Source organism: Ambystoma mexicanum, chromosome 7q, assembly GCF_040938575.1.
Source record: "Ambystoma mexicanum isolate Mex_15411 chromosome 7q, UKY_AmexF1_1, whole genome shotgun sequence".
Lineage (NCBI taxonomy): Eukaryota > Metazoa > Chordata > Amphibia > Caudata > Ambystomatidae > Ambystoma > Ambystoma mexicanum.
Window position 1 is genome coordinate 594944590 of NC_090941.1, and position 16643 is coordinate 594961232.

Genomic DNA, 16643 nt, shown 5'->3' on the forward strand with positions numbered 1-16643 from the left:
CTCCTATACGACCATGCTCACTTACTATGAGAAATTCCAGACTTGGCACCAGACTCACTCATGCCCACTACCACCATTTGATCTCCCTCCACACGACCTGCCATCAGTATTGCGTCCTCTCCACACACACCGACACCCCATGGTGAGTATGGTTAGTTGATCTTCATGAGCCATTGGCGTGAGAGGAGGATTTGCCAGTGTGTTGGAAGGGCCCTTCCCCCCTGAATATTTTGTTTGCCAGGGGCCTCCCCCTTATTCTATTGCATAGTATTCGGTCCCCAAGCCCTCTATTTATGGAGTCAGCATATTTCCGACCCAAACATCCTGTATCTTCCCTCTCCAGATGACTCACCTTCTGCTTGTTGAGACCTGCCATAACAACTCATATGAACTAACTTGCCTCCATTCCTCATTAGTGACTACACTTGCATCGAAGAACCTCATGTAAAGCACCTTCCCTCACCCACCACCCTATACTTCCCCCCAACTCGAAGCACCTGTAGCCCAAACTCAGCGCCAACCGGGTGCAAAACCCAAAAGTCAACCATTATGGAGTGCTTAGCCCGTCTGCAATTGTGAATCTCACATTGTTAGGCAACGGCTGCCAATGCCAAATCCCCTTGGTCGATCGATCCATTACAGCGATCAGAGCCACAGTGTCGATTTTCATCCGTTTTCTTCTATACCTTCCTCAGCACATAGAGGCTACACTATTTCAGGATCTAGGAGATTTGTAGGTGGTGGAGATCGGTCCATCCTTGGTTTCCGCCCTGGTGATCATTTTGGTGATCGTTGTGACTCGGTTCTGCTCAGGGTCTGGGTCTCTAGCCATTCCCTTGACTATTTGGGTGAGTAAAATAGGTTGGTACCTCCTTCATGATGCACTTTCAGCAGCCCCGGAAAGAACAGCACATATTTTCTTGACAGAGACTGCAGCTTCTTTTTAACAGACTCAAAAGATTGCCGGGCCTTCTGTACCTCTCTGGTGTAGTCTGGGTAAAAGCCAGTACGGTAACCATTGTAGGTGATGGGGACAATGGCACATACCATCTGGAGAATGGCATCCCTATCGCAGAAATTCAGGAATCTTGTGATAATTTTCCATGGCGGCGCACCAGTGACCGGGAGTCTAGTAGGGATTCTGTGTGTGCGCTCAATTGAGAAAAACTCAAGAGTTTTTTAGGGGAGAATAGCTGAGTGAGCCAATCTTCGTGAAAGAGCTCAACACTGGGACCCTCTTCCTTTTCTGGGATCCACTCTGCTTTCGAGTCGGGTCACCTTCTTACTGATTGAGGCCATTTGCTCCTCCATTTGTCGGACAGTGTCCTCTCAGTTCGAGATCCTTTGTTCTGTCTCTCCCACTCTCGATGCCAGGTTGCGGAGGTTCTGCCGGAGGAAGGACACCTCCGCGGACGGGCCACCTGTCTTCCCTTCCAAGGACGATCTCGATTCCCCCATGTCCTTCATGACATCTGCAAGGGAGATCGCAAGGTCTTGGAGTTCCTCACCTGTTTCTTCACTACTGGGAGCTTGTGCCATGGGCCTCTGAGAAGCCCAAACTGCAAAAAGGTCCATTTTACTTTGGAGAACCTATCTTTTGGCTTTGTCCTTGACCATTGTGCTTGTCAACTCTGGTCCAGCGGGGAAGGGTTCTTTTTCCTATTCGCTATTCGACCCCTGACTGAGCTCTAAAGTAACAGTGGTAGCACTGTGTGTAATGCAGACCACACCAGGTCTACCTGTGTAGCCACCGGATTAACAGAGGATGGCCGTAGGGAGGAGGGGATTATTGCTGAGTTCCTTCCCAGATTTAAATTGGGAGAGGAGGGGGGGCCCACAGTGGGATATGTCAAGCCCCTCTCTCGGGGGCAACTGAGATGTGATGTTGGGTTTTGGGGATCCCAATCTGGTCTTTAGCAGGGATCAGGCTTCCCACCAGTAAAAGCCACACTCCCCCTGTGGTGTTATGCCCTCCACATGGGCCTGGTTCTTCCCGTAGTATGTGCAGGGATCCAGTCAATTGCCCAGGTATAACTCTTATGTTGCTCGGGCTCCAACCCCTCACCCAGGTATTTTTCTGTATTGCCAGAATCCAGCCACTTGACCAGTCCTACCCCTTATGTGCCAGAGTCTGCCTCGTGCCTCATTATGCTTCCTGCATTGCCAGGGGCAGTGATGCAAGCACCCAGGCTCATGCTAGTTGTGCCCCACATGTTGCCAAAGTCGAGTCCGTTGCCAGTTTATGGCCCAGGGTGAGGAAACACGCACCTAGCAGCCCAGTGCAGCCTCAACTAGCCTTTGGTTCACTGGGTATAAGCAGGTCATGTACTTGTCCCTGCAGAGTTCTGAGGTGCTTGGCCAAGTAGAGCCACACTTTTCTGCAAACTCTTGTATTATAGAACACAGTGAAGGGTGTGTTCGAGTAGGGCCTCTCATCCACAGGATGTCTTGCCTCCGCCCACTCTTCACACTGGGGTTGTTGTGGTGCCCCCTTCTAGTGGGTCTCCTCCTTGAGCAGACACAGAGAGGGGTTCAGGCGGACGAGTCTGAGTGGTCTTGCATCTCCGGGTCAAGTAGGGGTCTGCTGGTTGCCTTCACACACAGTTGTGAGGGGTAGAAGGCTCAGGATGCAGGCGCGAGCATCAAAGGGATGCTGTGTTAGTGGGACACTTCTGCCTCTGCCCAGGTCCCCCACAAGCTCTCAGCAGTCTCCTTGTGGCTGGCATTGCTGGATCGGCACCAGTCCCTCCTACTTCTGCCACTGCCCCAGTCCCAAGGTGGGTGATCGGGGCAGCAGCAGTCTGCATCATCGAACGGGCAGCTTTGTGTTTGCCGGAGCACCCGCACGGCCAAAATGGCACCCATCAGCCTTTCGGCAGGTTGTTCCACCTTTTTAGGTGATCCAGGAACTGAAGTTTATCAGGGATGTTACTGCTTGCTGCTGAGCAATTACGCTGCTGATGAATTGAGTTTTTCACTCAGATGAATCACAGGGGATCAGGATATTTTAACAGGATGTCAGCGGCCGCTGGGAGCAAGGTCACTCATGTCCACAAGAGCACCTCATGCATGCACTGTCGTCAAAGTGGATGTTGACAAACTGAATGCTGTTGTCACGTGAGTATGTCTGGAAGCCAACAACTGTACCAAGTGCTCAATTACCTAAACCTTGCTCTACGTCAAGGTTATGCTTTAGCATTACTCTACAGTTTAAACACAATGTTAACATTTTCTCCAAACCAGCTGTGTTGGAGATTCCAGACACTGAATTCTATCGGGAATGTTACTGCTTGCTGCTGAACAATTATGCTGCTGATAAATTGAGTTTTGCACTCAGATGAATCACAGGGGATCAGGATATTTTAACAGGATGTCAGCGGTCGCTGGGAGCAAGGTGTCACAACCCTCGCCCAAAACCCCCTCTGGCAAACCCATTGGCCAGGTGGAGTCAGGACTCGGGCCTCTAGAACCTGGCATTCTTTTCCAAAACTCTCTTGGGGCCACTCCTGGCGCCTATGCCACCAGGCTCATACACCATGAAAAACACGTGCTTGGGACTACTTAATGTGTTATCAGCCAACATGGAGGCTTCCACATAGCTTGGTTCCAAAGAACCAAGCTATGCGGTCTAGTGTTTTGGGTGTGGCAGCCTAGGGACTACTTTACCTGGACTATTTTGTTGGGGCTATTTAAACCACACCCAAGCAAGACAACACGCTTCGCGTTACTTTGCAGCTTGCAACGTAACGCTCACCGTGTCCAGCTATTCTCTCGAACCTCGGAGAAGCAGAACCTGCAAGGAAACAAAAGGAACATCATTAGCAGCAGCATCTTACCTGCAGTCTTCATCTTTAGCCACTCACAGCTACTGAAAACAGCATCCTCGAATCTGTACGCCTCCCGGACAGAACGACCTGAAAGAGGAAGATAGATGCAACATTAAAGAAAGCAGTAGAGACATTTGCAAGTTACAAACTGCTCAAAAGGCTTACCTGGCTGTCGCCTCTCGGCTGGCACCACTCCGGACATTCCACTCGCGCTGAAGAACACCGTGACCTACAAGGAAGGAAAACACAGGTGAGCATAGGCAAGACTTCACAGCACTGCGCATAGCGCTTACTTACCGCATCATAGTGCTCCTAATACGCCATCATTTACCAGCGGGGCTCAACCAAGCCAGTTCGCCACGCTGATGCTCCACATACCGAAGGGAGAAAAAAGAGACATTTTTAAACAAAGAAAGGCATGCAGGATAGCAGCAAAACTAAAGAACAGCAATAAGACCTACCTGAACAATATCAAACGGGCCGGCGTCAGTGAAGTAACTGGACCGCACACGCCCATGAAAGACAACACACCCCTGCAAAGAAGGCAGGATGGAGAGCACGCCTAACTCTACCACAAGGTGAGGATAGGGTCCCAGAGGGGCTGAAATCATACAGGGGTGGAGGGAGGATACTTACCCCGGTCGGTCAGCCTTGAACACAGTCCTCCTGTATTTTCAGGCAGAACCTTCCCCGCAGACTACATCTGGGCAAAGCTGAGAAGCATACGAGCGAGTAACCCGGCTGGGTGGCGTCCCTGTGGATACCAGGTGAGCGTAACACAAGGTTGCCCAAGTCCGCATGAGCGCCTCGTGCATGCGTAGTCGTCAAAGTGGATGTTGAGAAACTGAATGCTGTTGTCACGTGGGTATGTCCGGAAGCCAACAACTGTACCAAGTGTTCCATTACCTAAACCTTGCTCTACGTCAAGGTTACGCTTTAACATTACTCTACAGTTTAAACATAATGTTAACATTTTCTCCAAACCAGCTGTTTTGGAGACAGAGTTTTCTAAGCTATTTAGTCATGCTGTGGCTTGTTCACACATAGGTACTGTCATACCGTGCCCATCCAGTTTGCCTGTGGAGTAAATTTGCACTATTGGTTGCATTTCATTTTTCAACATTGTTTCATTGAATTGTGAACAGCTTGCTAGGGTTGACATTGAGGACATACATCTGACATTTTTTGTGTCCTAATTGTTACATGACATCAGTAGCCGATGTGTTATGCCCGTACAGCTCATGGCTGCTTCTGCTATTTAAGATAGACTGTGCTTCTTAGAAAGCACACCAATCCGATTGCTTTTCAAAATGTTAGCATAGGTGAGGTCAGCAGACTGACGCATGTTTTCAGTTAGTTCTCTGTATTGGAAATGTTGCCAGAGATTTACTTTTCCTATGCTGCCAAGTTTGTTACAGCACAGTTTGTGCCCTAGGTTTTAAAAATAGGTTCCCCTTTCAATGGTGTTAATTGAAGAAGATCTGCGCAAACAATAATGTGTTTTCCTCCAAAGAGTTCTTTTTAGTCTGTTTTAAGGACTTCTTGCAATCTGAGGTGAATCAAAGTTAACATTAGGTTGGTTACCATGCTCACTTCATCTATTAGGAACATTTTCATTTGCTTCAAAACTCTGCGTTAGCAGCTTCTGATGAAAGTGTGTAGTAGTCTAATTTGTTTTGGTGTTCTACTGGAAGGAGTAGCAATCAGTTTATAGTAACACCATCTATGTTGTAGGCAGCTAAACCTGATGGGCAATTACATCAGCTGAAAGCTTGTTTTTTGTCAATTGTTTGAGGAACTTGCTTATGATTTATATTAAGAATGTTTTGCCTGAAACAGCTTGTCCACTTATATACAGAAATACAGGTGTATAGTTTTGACAGATACAATTTTAGTTTCGTGCTGCACACCGTGCTCAATTTCTTTAGTTACTTCTAGGAAAATGCTAAGCTGTTCATCATTCAGTTGTAATTTCAGTAGAGCAAAGTTTTCTTCAGATTCCTCTTACTGACACATGGTGATTTTCTACTTCAGTCAAGGCTAATTCTGCCTCATTTACTATGCGTGGCTCTTCAAGTGGTTCTTGGCTTCCTGTAAGAGAAGGTGGACTGCTCTCAGGAGTGTGTAAATTTAGTTGTGCTTGAAGTGCTTCTTCTTATTAGCGTTCATTGTCCAACATCTGTTTGTACTGTTTGAAGTTTATATCTGTTATAGTGCTTTCAGTTGCATTGAAAACATGTTCATAGGAGGCCTGGGTGTCCAATAAATCTTCTTCTTTTCTCAATGGTTTAAAATGTTGCAGTAGGGACATGTAGTAAAGTTCTCAATGTTGAGGAGTTTTTAATTATAGCTTCAAATGATTAATCAGGCTGCGTTTGATAAGTTTAACCAGGCTGCCCTCACAACATTTGACTATGTATTTACCTTTTGTCTCATATGGTTCAATACTATTTTTGTATGAGAAGTTTGGGCTATGTGGTATAGACACATGGTTTCCAAAGCAGTTCTTCTGTTTAGGTAGTATGTGTCCAATACATTGTTTTTCAAAATGTCCTGGCTTTGGGATCGTTTTTGGCCATTGTTTCTATGTCTTGGTACGATTTGAGAACTCTTTTTCTGGATGCAGAAGGACCAAGGCTTAGCCAGAATATGTTTTCAGATTTCCCATACAAGGCTCTGCCGGGTAAATGGTCTGCGGCTTCGTATCAGCCACATTCTCTATGGGCAAGCATTTTTATGCCAAAGCTGTTTAATTTTTGTGACAGTGTTTTGTCAGATGATATGTCTTCCCAAAGATCTTTTAGCTCTGTTTTTTGAGCTTTGGTTATGTAAGCTGTGACATATTGTGCAACTGCAGTGTAATTGTCTGCAGTGTACTGCACATCTATGTTTACATTCCACAGGAGTGCAATGATTGCATTGTAATCATTAATGTACTTTGATGCTTTGCTTCTTTTTCTGAAGTATGTGTTCTTAGGCGATTTGCCTTTCACACTGTGTCTAACAGAAGACATGAAGCTGTTAACTTGTCCTTTTACTGAAACTGGTCTAGGGAAACCAAAACGGCAATTGGTATAGTATGTGCCTTTGTTTTTATATTTGCACTAATTCTTGCCACATTTGTGTCTTTGAAACTGAAAAATGTATGCATGTATGTCGCTGTGCACTTTCTGAAGGGATTTCGCAAGTGACTTATTTGTGAATGATCTGCAAAACAGTGGCATCACTGTCCTGACCAAATTTAGGAGCATCTTTAATCCACAAAAGCATGTGGCTGTGTGTTGCTCCTCTGGATTGATATTCTTTTCTCCAAAAGAAGTGTTGCATTTCTCTGTTGATAGAAGTACATGAAAAACAAGAGGGGGCGAGGCGCGCACTCCAGTTCCCAGCCAATATACTACCTGAAACAAAAACAACTGGGTTATATCCCAAAAGTGTCCAGTACATTCACAGGGTCAAATCCCAACTGCTGCCAAAATGTTCATAAGGTTGAATCCCTTCGGCTGCATTTATAATGCTGTTATCCATGTTCCGAGGGTTGAATCCCTTCTCTGATTGAGGAACTAGCGCAAAGATTTGAAGGATTGTTTTCGTATGTTACACTTTGAGATGCACGCCATTTGTAGATGGGACGGATTGGTTCAGTGGAATGGAGAGTTGATTGTAAGTTTGTTGGGGATATTTTTGCAATCAGCATTTCCTGGCCTAATGGTACTCTCTACTTTTTCATACTCTCGGCCAATGCCATATATGGCAATTGGGTTTGTTTGCTATTGTTTTTATGCCTCTTCATTGAAATATGTCTCTGTGCTGGTTGTGTGAATCCACTCACCTGAACAGACGTTTGCAAAGGTATCTATGTTGATATTGCATATGTTGCGAAGTACTTTTTGTAGTTTACTAATTCATTTTGTTAGTGGTTTCATTCTGTTTAAAATGAATATAAATAATTTTGTTTTGATGAGCATTGCACTGTCTATAAGGGCTTCCAGCATCAGTTTTCTGCGGTATGTTTTAAGGGTTGACCGTGATTTCTCCACTGTTTTGATGAGGTTCGGAAGGATTCTATGGTGGAACATTTTAAAAAAAATTTTTCTGGGAATGCTTACTTGTGGCTATGTTAACGTTGATAGATGTACGCTTAGAAATACTGGTAGTGCCATTCTTCTTAATGCATTTACTTTTAGTTTTATATGTTGAAAGAGAAGTCACAATTTTTTTCCTGTTACCTGGTTCCGTTTCAGTCAGTGACTGTTTTAGCTGTTGTGTTTGAACTTGATTTACAAAGTCTGCTAGAGGTGAATGGCCTTTGTGCATGGTTTGAGTTTAATTTGCTCCATTTCTGGGTTGTTGTCTACGAAGTTGCTTTTTGGTAGGCATTCTCTTGTATCTTTTGGACAAAAAGGAAAGTGTGGGTTTTGAAGTTGTACAATCTATTTATGTGTACTGTGCATGAGTGCCTGAATATGAGGGTAGGTAGCCATAGAGGAGTGTGATTGTGCAAACAGCTGTTACCTTTGGTTGGGAAGGTTGTACTGGTGTGTGTGTGTGTTCCTGTAGGAAAAGGTTTGCTTCAGTGTGTATGACAGTGTAATGTGCTTGAAGAAGTAAGGACATTACAATGTTTCTATAAAACTAATGGGTATTAACATACTAGTGTTCTGATGACAATAGAAATATTGGACCTGGCAAGGTGCAATGAGTAAGGGTGAATCGAGTGCTGTGGTGTTGGAAAAAAGTATATAGGCTACAATACAACAACACTGCACTGTATGAGTAACAGGCAGAATATTACAACAGTACTGCACTTACTTTGCTGGATGTGTATGTTTCTTCTGGGTTGTATCTTCCAGCAGAGACATCACTGGCTCTTAGGAGGTGGTTCTTCACTGCAATTGCAAAAGAAGGAAGTTAGTGGGTATGTGTGTTAATGGTACAGTAATAGCAGTAGGAGAACCCATTACATTAGATTGTAGGATGATTTATTGGAAGGAAGAATTAGTGTGTGAGCAATTGTACAGCAATGCATACGAGTGGGGACTTGGGAGTATTAGCATTGTTGGTTTGGGGATATTGCTGCAGTGATAACTGTGCCCTATGGGGCTGCAATTCTGAAGGGTGTGAGATGTTGTTGCATTATTTGTTTTGAAAATGGATCAATGCAAGTCATAGTAGAGTGAGAAAAAGGGCAGAAAGATGAAGAGATTGGAAAGGAGAATGTTACTGTATGTGGAATTTTGTTAACTTCCTCACGCATAAATGCTTGCTACATCAGTGCAGAAATCCTTTTCTGTTTCATTTATTTATCCAAATGTACAGATAGCACTGTTTCGAATGTACACATGCATTTCTTTGGTTTCCTCCCAATGGTGCATTTTATATGATATGAAATGATATTTTATTTATATCGTTCTAAGACACAGGTGTTTCAGAGCGCGACAAGGCAAGGGAGGGGAACAGGGCAGAACAAAACAACTATCTTACTAGGACCAGTGACATTGAGAACGTGCAAGTGCATAGGAGAGGGGGAGGGGAAACGTGCATGCAGGGGGGGAGAAAGTGGAAAGTGCAGAGCAAAGGAGAGACAAGATAAATAATAATCAAATAAATCAATAATAAAATCAGCAAAAGTGGTAGTGCAGCCAAGTGGCAAATGCAGGGTTTAAGGAAGCAGACAAGGTGGGTCTGATAAGTGCAGGAGGAGCAAAAAAAGGGGTGATGTATGGGTTCAGATACAGACCCCAGTGCAAGGGGTGGCCCGGAGGCAGTGCGGTAGGGTGGCAGGGTGAGCAGGAACCTGGCACCAGAGGACAGAGGGTGTTCAGATGCACGATGCCAAGAGAGAGCAGATCAGCAGGGGAGTTGAGGGGTGAAAGCAGAAGCAAAGAGGAAGTTCCTGAGGTGCTTCCGGAACCTGAGATGGTTTTCCTCAAGTTTTAGAGTGGCAGGGAGGCAGTTCCATAGGGAGGCCCCAGCCGAAGACAGAGATCTACCCCCAGCTTGTTTCTTAGAAGAACGACTGACCCAGAGGGAGTTAGAGGAAGCGGAGCGAAGAGCTCGGAGGGGAGGTATTTGTGGAGGGATAGCGGAAAGTATTTTGGACCCAGGCCCCAGAAAGCCTTGTGGTCAATGCAGAGAGTTTTAAATGTAATCCTTGCATCCACTGGGAGCCAATGGAGAGATTTCAGAGCTGGAGAGATACGATCCCAGGGCTTGAAGCCAAGGACAAGTCTCGCAATTCTGTTCTGGATTATTTGCAGAGGGCGGAGAGAAGAAGCTGGTAGATTTAGAAAGAGACTGTTACAATAGTCCAACCTAGAGAGAACCAGATCTTGGGAGACAGTAAGCTTCTGGGGGAAGGACAGGAATGGTAAAGTAACTCTCAGGAGGTGCAGTAGGAAGTTTGACTTTTTAGAGACCTCAGAGATATGGGCAGAGAAGGAAAGTGTAGAATCAAGGATGATCCCAAGGTTCTTAGCCTCATGGGTGGGGGTAGGAGGTGGGCCAAGGGAGGCCGGCCAGAGAGTGAGGGGAAAAGATGGAGAGGGTGTCCCGATGAGGAGGATTTCAGTGTTGCTAGCGTTCAGGCAGAGATCATTAGCAGAATACCAATCTTGAATGGCAGTGAGACAGTCAGAGATGAGAGAAGGAGAAGAGGTGGCCGAAGCCTGAAGATGAAATTTGAGCAGAAAATGGCAATGCAGTGGGCGAGAGTTGCCAAGTATATGTTGAAAAGCCAGAGTGAGAGGTTAGATCCCTGGGGAACACCACAAGTAGAGAGGGAGATAGATGATAGGAAGGACCCAAGTTTGACCTGTGAGGGTCGATCGGAGAGGAAAGAGGTCAGCCAGCATAAAAGGCATTTGAAAGAGGAATAGGTCTGAGTGGGAATGATAGTGGCAGGAATCCACTCAGGGAGGATCAGAGCTACACCACCTCTGGGCCGGGTGGATCTGGGTGTGGAGTGGATTTTGTAGCCAACAGGGAGAAGAGTGTCAAAGCTCATCACAAAGCTGGCCATGAACCATGTCTCAGTGAGACCGAGGACATCAAGGTCACGTTCTTCCAAGAGGTGGCAGATGCTAGAGTAGTGTTTGACAGCAGAGTGGGAGTTGACAGTGGCAAGATGAAGAAGGTTGCCAACCTTAAAGACCTTTCAGGGAGAGGTACAAATCAGAGCTATGCTCTGTGGAGGAGTGGAGGTAGCCTGAAGAGGGTCAGAGGTGGAGGGAGGAGTGGGCAAGGTAGCCAAGGAATGAGAGGAGGGGATGGCCGGAGATGAAAGGAAGTTGATGAGGCAAGGGAACCTCCTATCAAAGAGGAGGAGATTGGCCTGAGGACAAGTACCATGCTTTCCTCACATACATGCCGTTTCCCTTTTTTGTGTGCATTCTGGGCATTTCACATAGGATCTGGCACTTCAATGTGCTGTGCAAATGGTCCCAATGGGCCTCATTACGACCCAGGCGGTAAGGGGTTAACGGCAGCGTTAACAGCGCCGACCCTTACCGCCTGAGTATGAGGTCCCTTAGCGCCATGGCGCTTTTAACACAGGTGTTAAAATCCATGGCGCTAAGGGACCATGGAGTTAATTACGCCACCGTAATTTACGATGGCGTAATTAACGCCTTCCCCACTCCCATTATACCCTATGGGGCAAAAATGGGAATGGGGAAGGGTAAATGGGGATTGGGGACTTACTGCCCCGCCAAGGTCGGAATGGGGCGGTAAGTCCGCCAACCACCATGGCGTAAACGTAGTTTACGCCATGGTGGTAAAGTCACGGCCCAGGCGGTAACTTACCGCCTGGGTCGTAATGAGGCCCAATGTGTTTTTTTTTTTTTAATAAAAGTAAATATAGACAGTGGTGCTGAAATTGAAATATGTGGTTTGCAGCTGTTATTTTTTGTTTCTTTTTTTAATTGATTTAGCTGAACTAGTCCACTTTACAATATTTACACATTAATAATGTATTTATTTATTTTTTACATTTTTAAAGCGCTCACACAGCCCGCGGGCATCGAGGCGCTGTTTCAGGAATTGCTTATTTTTTAGTTGCGTAATTGTTTTTGTCTTAGTTGCGTATTTAACGCTTAAACTCCCAGAGGTTTCTAAGCGCGGACAAGCGGATCGAACGTGTGCTGCTTCGTGTCGTCTTGCTTCCAAGGCGCGCACATTGCCGCTGAGCTATCCTCCTGGGACATGCATAAAATTTAGTTTTGTGTCAATAAAAACTTAAAATAATTAAAAGAATAAACATTGTTTAAAATTAGGATGAACTAGCAAGGGAGTAAAACAGCCAATAAAGCGCAAATTGCACAACAGATTACAAACATGAAATATAGATAATTCCGACCCAAGTGTCTGTCAATGAATTTGTTGATTACCTACACTTTGGATCTTATAATAGCTCAATGCTAGCTGGGACATATGTTGTCATTTATGTCATATACCGTTGTCAATTGAATCAAGGATAAGTTTTCTTTTAACTTAAGGCCCTTCAAAAATTTGATGGCCCTGATTCGCAATTGTGCAAGGAAACCTGAATGTATCATGAGCCATAAAAGATCAGGCATGGGCTCACGGAACTCCTTCAGTGCTCTTTTGAAATGTGTGATTCTTTGACTCATCAGAGCCGGACACTCGAGCATAATGTGTTTCAAGGATTCTTTTTGCTCAGGTTGCTCGCAATAATGACACACATTGTCGGTTGATTTATCATCTTGCGCTTCGCCTGAGTTTCTCGAGCATACCAAAGATTACAGTGTAATCGCATAAAATCTGGTCTATGGGACTCAGATGGGTATAGCACTACATATTTCTCCAGGTTGCTATATCTCTTCAGACTGAATGGTTGTTCATAAAACTTGTGATATTTTTTCGCATTTGGCTCACGTTTGAATCCAATCAGTTTGAAAGAGCTTGGTTTTCGCTCTCAGCGGGTTTTGCAGCAGTACAAGTAATGAAATATCACTCATGGCCATGGCGTGTACCACCAACTTGCGCAACTGTGAGGTGAATTTGTCGCTAGAAGAAAACACATATCTAGCCAGGATACCCACCACCATTGACGAGTTAAGTGCCAGGATACATTTTCTGATCATAGCCATTACTTGCCATTGGTAGCGCGCATACAAAGATATCAATCCAAGTTCGTATCTGCAGCAGTTATGCTAGTGGGCAGTACAAGAAAACTGAAAGCAAACAACATTGTAAGTAACTGTCAGTTGATGTGAGGAGATGGTACACATGAGAGTATGATTATTGAGTAGGTTATGCAGGGCAAGTGGCAGACACCCTGTTTACATACATGCAATCTATGTACTTGCTATGCTGTTCTAACATACATTCAGTTTTCATTTTCTGTGTGCATTACAAAACATATTCATACCTGTAGTTTGTGTTTATGGATGTAGGTGAGGATGAATCTGGAAGTAGAAATCTTGGAGAGTTTTACAGTGCTTTTGGATGCAGGTGCTCGGGAATCATAGGAGACCTGTGCTCTGAGTGTTGAACAGTATATGTGCAGTTTGTAACTAAGTTGATGAAGTTAGATGTAGAGCTCTTGGATGTGATTGTTGGATGGTTGTGGGACTACTTACCAGTAGCCAATGTGAGTGCTGCAAAGTATGTAGTGGAAAGGGAAGAAGGGTCGCCCCTATGTTTTGGGATCCACGAACACTGAGGTAGATTGCGGATCACACATGCTACATCCAGGCCTTCTCAACATGCCTGGTATGGAAATGGGACTGTGTGGATTAGCCAATCAGTTGTTAAGGGTGTGCTATACAGGAAGGGAGGGTAATACTTTTTTTTCATTGCTCTGTTGGTTGTGTAGTGAAGATGGCTGGAGTTATTGTATGGATAGTGTGAGATGCCTTTGTATGTGATCTGGAGAGGTATGCAAAGGCAGGAGGTGTTTCTGCAGATTTTGGTTTTCCAGGCCTGCAGGCTTTATGGTGCAGTATACCTGCTTGCAATTTGCAGGCCCTGCTTGCTCTTTGCTGAAACATGGCTACTTTTGGTAGTCCAGATGTTTTGGTGGTGCACTGTGGAGGAGAGTACATGGGCTATATCAGTGCTCCAAGTTTGGTTCATTTATTGAAGTTGTTGGTGGAAGAAGTAATGCTGCTTTTCCCTGCTGCAAAGGTGTTTTTTCTGAAATACTACCAAGAGAACAATCAAACAACCCCAATGTCTTCAATCCCAAGCACAATTTTTAAAGGTGCCTTATTAATAGAGGCATGGGTGTAGTTTTGCAACGTGCTGAGATGTCTGTTTCTCCAATGACAACATTGGGCCTCATTACAAGTTTGCCGGTACAGTAACAAAGGTAACAAAGGTACCATTAAGCTTGCCAGTACCGTTGTTACCGTACTGGTAAACTACGAGTTCTGCTTCCGGGTGCCTTTTCACCCGCCAGGTCTGACCAGGAGAGAGTACCAGTACCCGCGAGCAGAGCATGTCCAATACACTGGCAACATTCACGATTGGTGCCAGTCCATCTGGCCTCCCCATTGCCATTGAGCCCTATGGGGCTCAAATGTGAATGGGGAAGAATATTTTCCCGCGCCCGGGAATGGGCAATTTCTGGGTCTGCTGGGGTCATAATACCCCAGTAATTTCCCATCCCCAGGAGCCGGAAAAATTCACAAGTTGGGCGGCAGCCTGCTGGTTTTACTGGCAAGGCTTCTGCCGAACTTGTAATGAGGCCCATTTATTAGTGGGCACTATTTTACCACAGATGGCGTTTCATTGTCCATTCTTGGAAATGCTAATTTTATTTTTCTTGCAATCTAAGGGATGCTTTGCAGAGGTTGATGTAAGGCAGTAAGGGGGAAAGAAGAGGAAATAATCCCCCCAAAAATAAAAAACAAAAGGAGTTTGTTCAGTAGCACCTAAAAAATTAAATTAAATATAGCTCTTTTCAGAATCACCACAATAGAGGAAATCTCCTACACTGGGTTAAATTTCTCTCCCGACCCCTTTGAATTGGCCGATTTATCTGCGAACTCTGCAGTAGTTCGCTGATTGCATGTGCCACATGTGGGACTTTTAAGGATGGCAGGCATAGAAATGGGACTTGGAGACCAGGGGATTGGTGAATAAGGTTCCCTGAGTGTGGTGTGCAAATAGAGAGTGTGGGAGAGGCTCTGTTTGCTGAGAGGAGTGCAGATGGATGTGGCTATGACTGTGTGTTTCAGGAGGCAAAGTGTCTGGATTTTGGGGGACTCTTGGATAACTTGGTTGCAGGTGTATGCAGAGCACTGTCGAGTGGCTGCACATCTTGGATTCCCTCATGTGGATGTGCACTGGTATGGAGTGCGCAACATGAAGTGGCTGGATTTGCTTCCTCTTTGTGCCACTTTGGTGATGCAGAATCATCCAGCCATTATTATTGTTCATTGTGAAGGAAACAGTTTAGGCCACGTTACTGGAATCTCTCTGCAGTTTGCGATGAAGGAGGCTCTTGGGAAAGTCATGGACATGTTTCCAAACTCAAGTAATTTTTTCGTACATTGCCCAGAGACAGATGTGGCTGCGCTCTTCATCATTTGGTCTGCAAATGGAGGAAGCCAGGTGCAAAGTCAACAGGGCTGTTTGAGCATTTTTGCGAGATGTTGGTATGTCTTCCTTCCACAATGAAAACATTACATTTCATAGCACCAACATTTTCCATATAGATGGCATCCATCTTACTGATGCTGACAATTACCTTTTATTGCCCATTATCCAAAATGCTTTGCCACCGTTCTTGCAAGCATAGCAAGCATGTGGCAGTAGGTGTTGGCCACTTCAACACTTCCAAGAACAAAAAAACCTCAAAAAGTCTATTTTCAGAGCCACCACCTTCTCCTGGAAATGAATGCAATGGTTTAAATGCTGCCACACCCTGCATGCTTTGGGAGTCCGCGGACTGACTTGCAGACTGCACAGTGGTCTCCACCATTTCATTGGCACTTCTATTTTTACACTGTGAAAGGTGTCTCTGAAAAAAGAGCCTTTTTTATGTTTGTGTTTTGTGAATTTTTTGGGATTTTTAAACATGACACAGAAGGGAGGGAAGGTTAGGGGGGTATGGAAGGAGCACTAACCACAGGGATAATAAAGGGCAGCTGGAGAGAGGAAGATGTTGGGTGTGCCTCATTGAGGTAGGGGGTGCTTTCCTTCGTGGTCCCGAACCGCAGCCTTGAAACCACTCCAGAACTGCTCACCCCTGCAGAGTACTGCATTGCAGTACACACACAAAATAGTGATATTTGAAGGTAATGATCAACTGCAGTGCGCATGGCTTGCGAGGGTGTTTGAGGGATCCGCTGACCCACAGGAGTGTCACTTTTTGTGACAGGAGAAGATGTTGAGGATGCTGTACTGGAATTCAACCTACTATCCTGTTCAAAGGGGATGACCCTCCGAACTGCTGCTTTGTGGCTGGATCTCAGGAGTCACCGCATGGAGGCAGTCCCATAACTGTACAGCCCCTTGGGATTGCCAAAGGTTGTAAAAAACCTCCACACCCAAGACTCACGTCAGCAGCTTGTAGTGGGGACTTCCACTACCTCATTATCTTCTTCCTCTTCTTCCTCCTCTGCCTCAGCACACCTGTTCCCCTCTCCAGGCTCTTGGGAAGGTGGTGGTGGTGTTGGTGAGGTTGGTGCTGAGGCAGAGGCAGCAGATGCAACAGCAGTGGATGCCATTATGCAGGTAATGCAGGAACAAGCAGCAATCTGGTGCAAGCAGCAATCTATACTGGAACAAACTCTGTAATACAATGGTGTTTATAGCAGTGCATTGCTTAATAAACTATGTATCTCA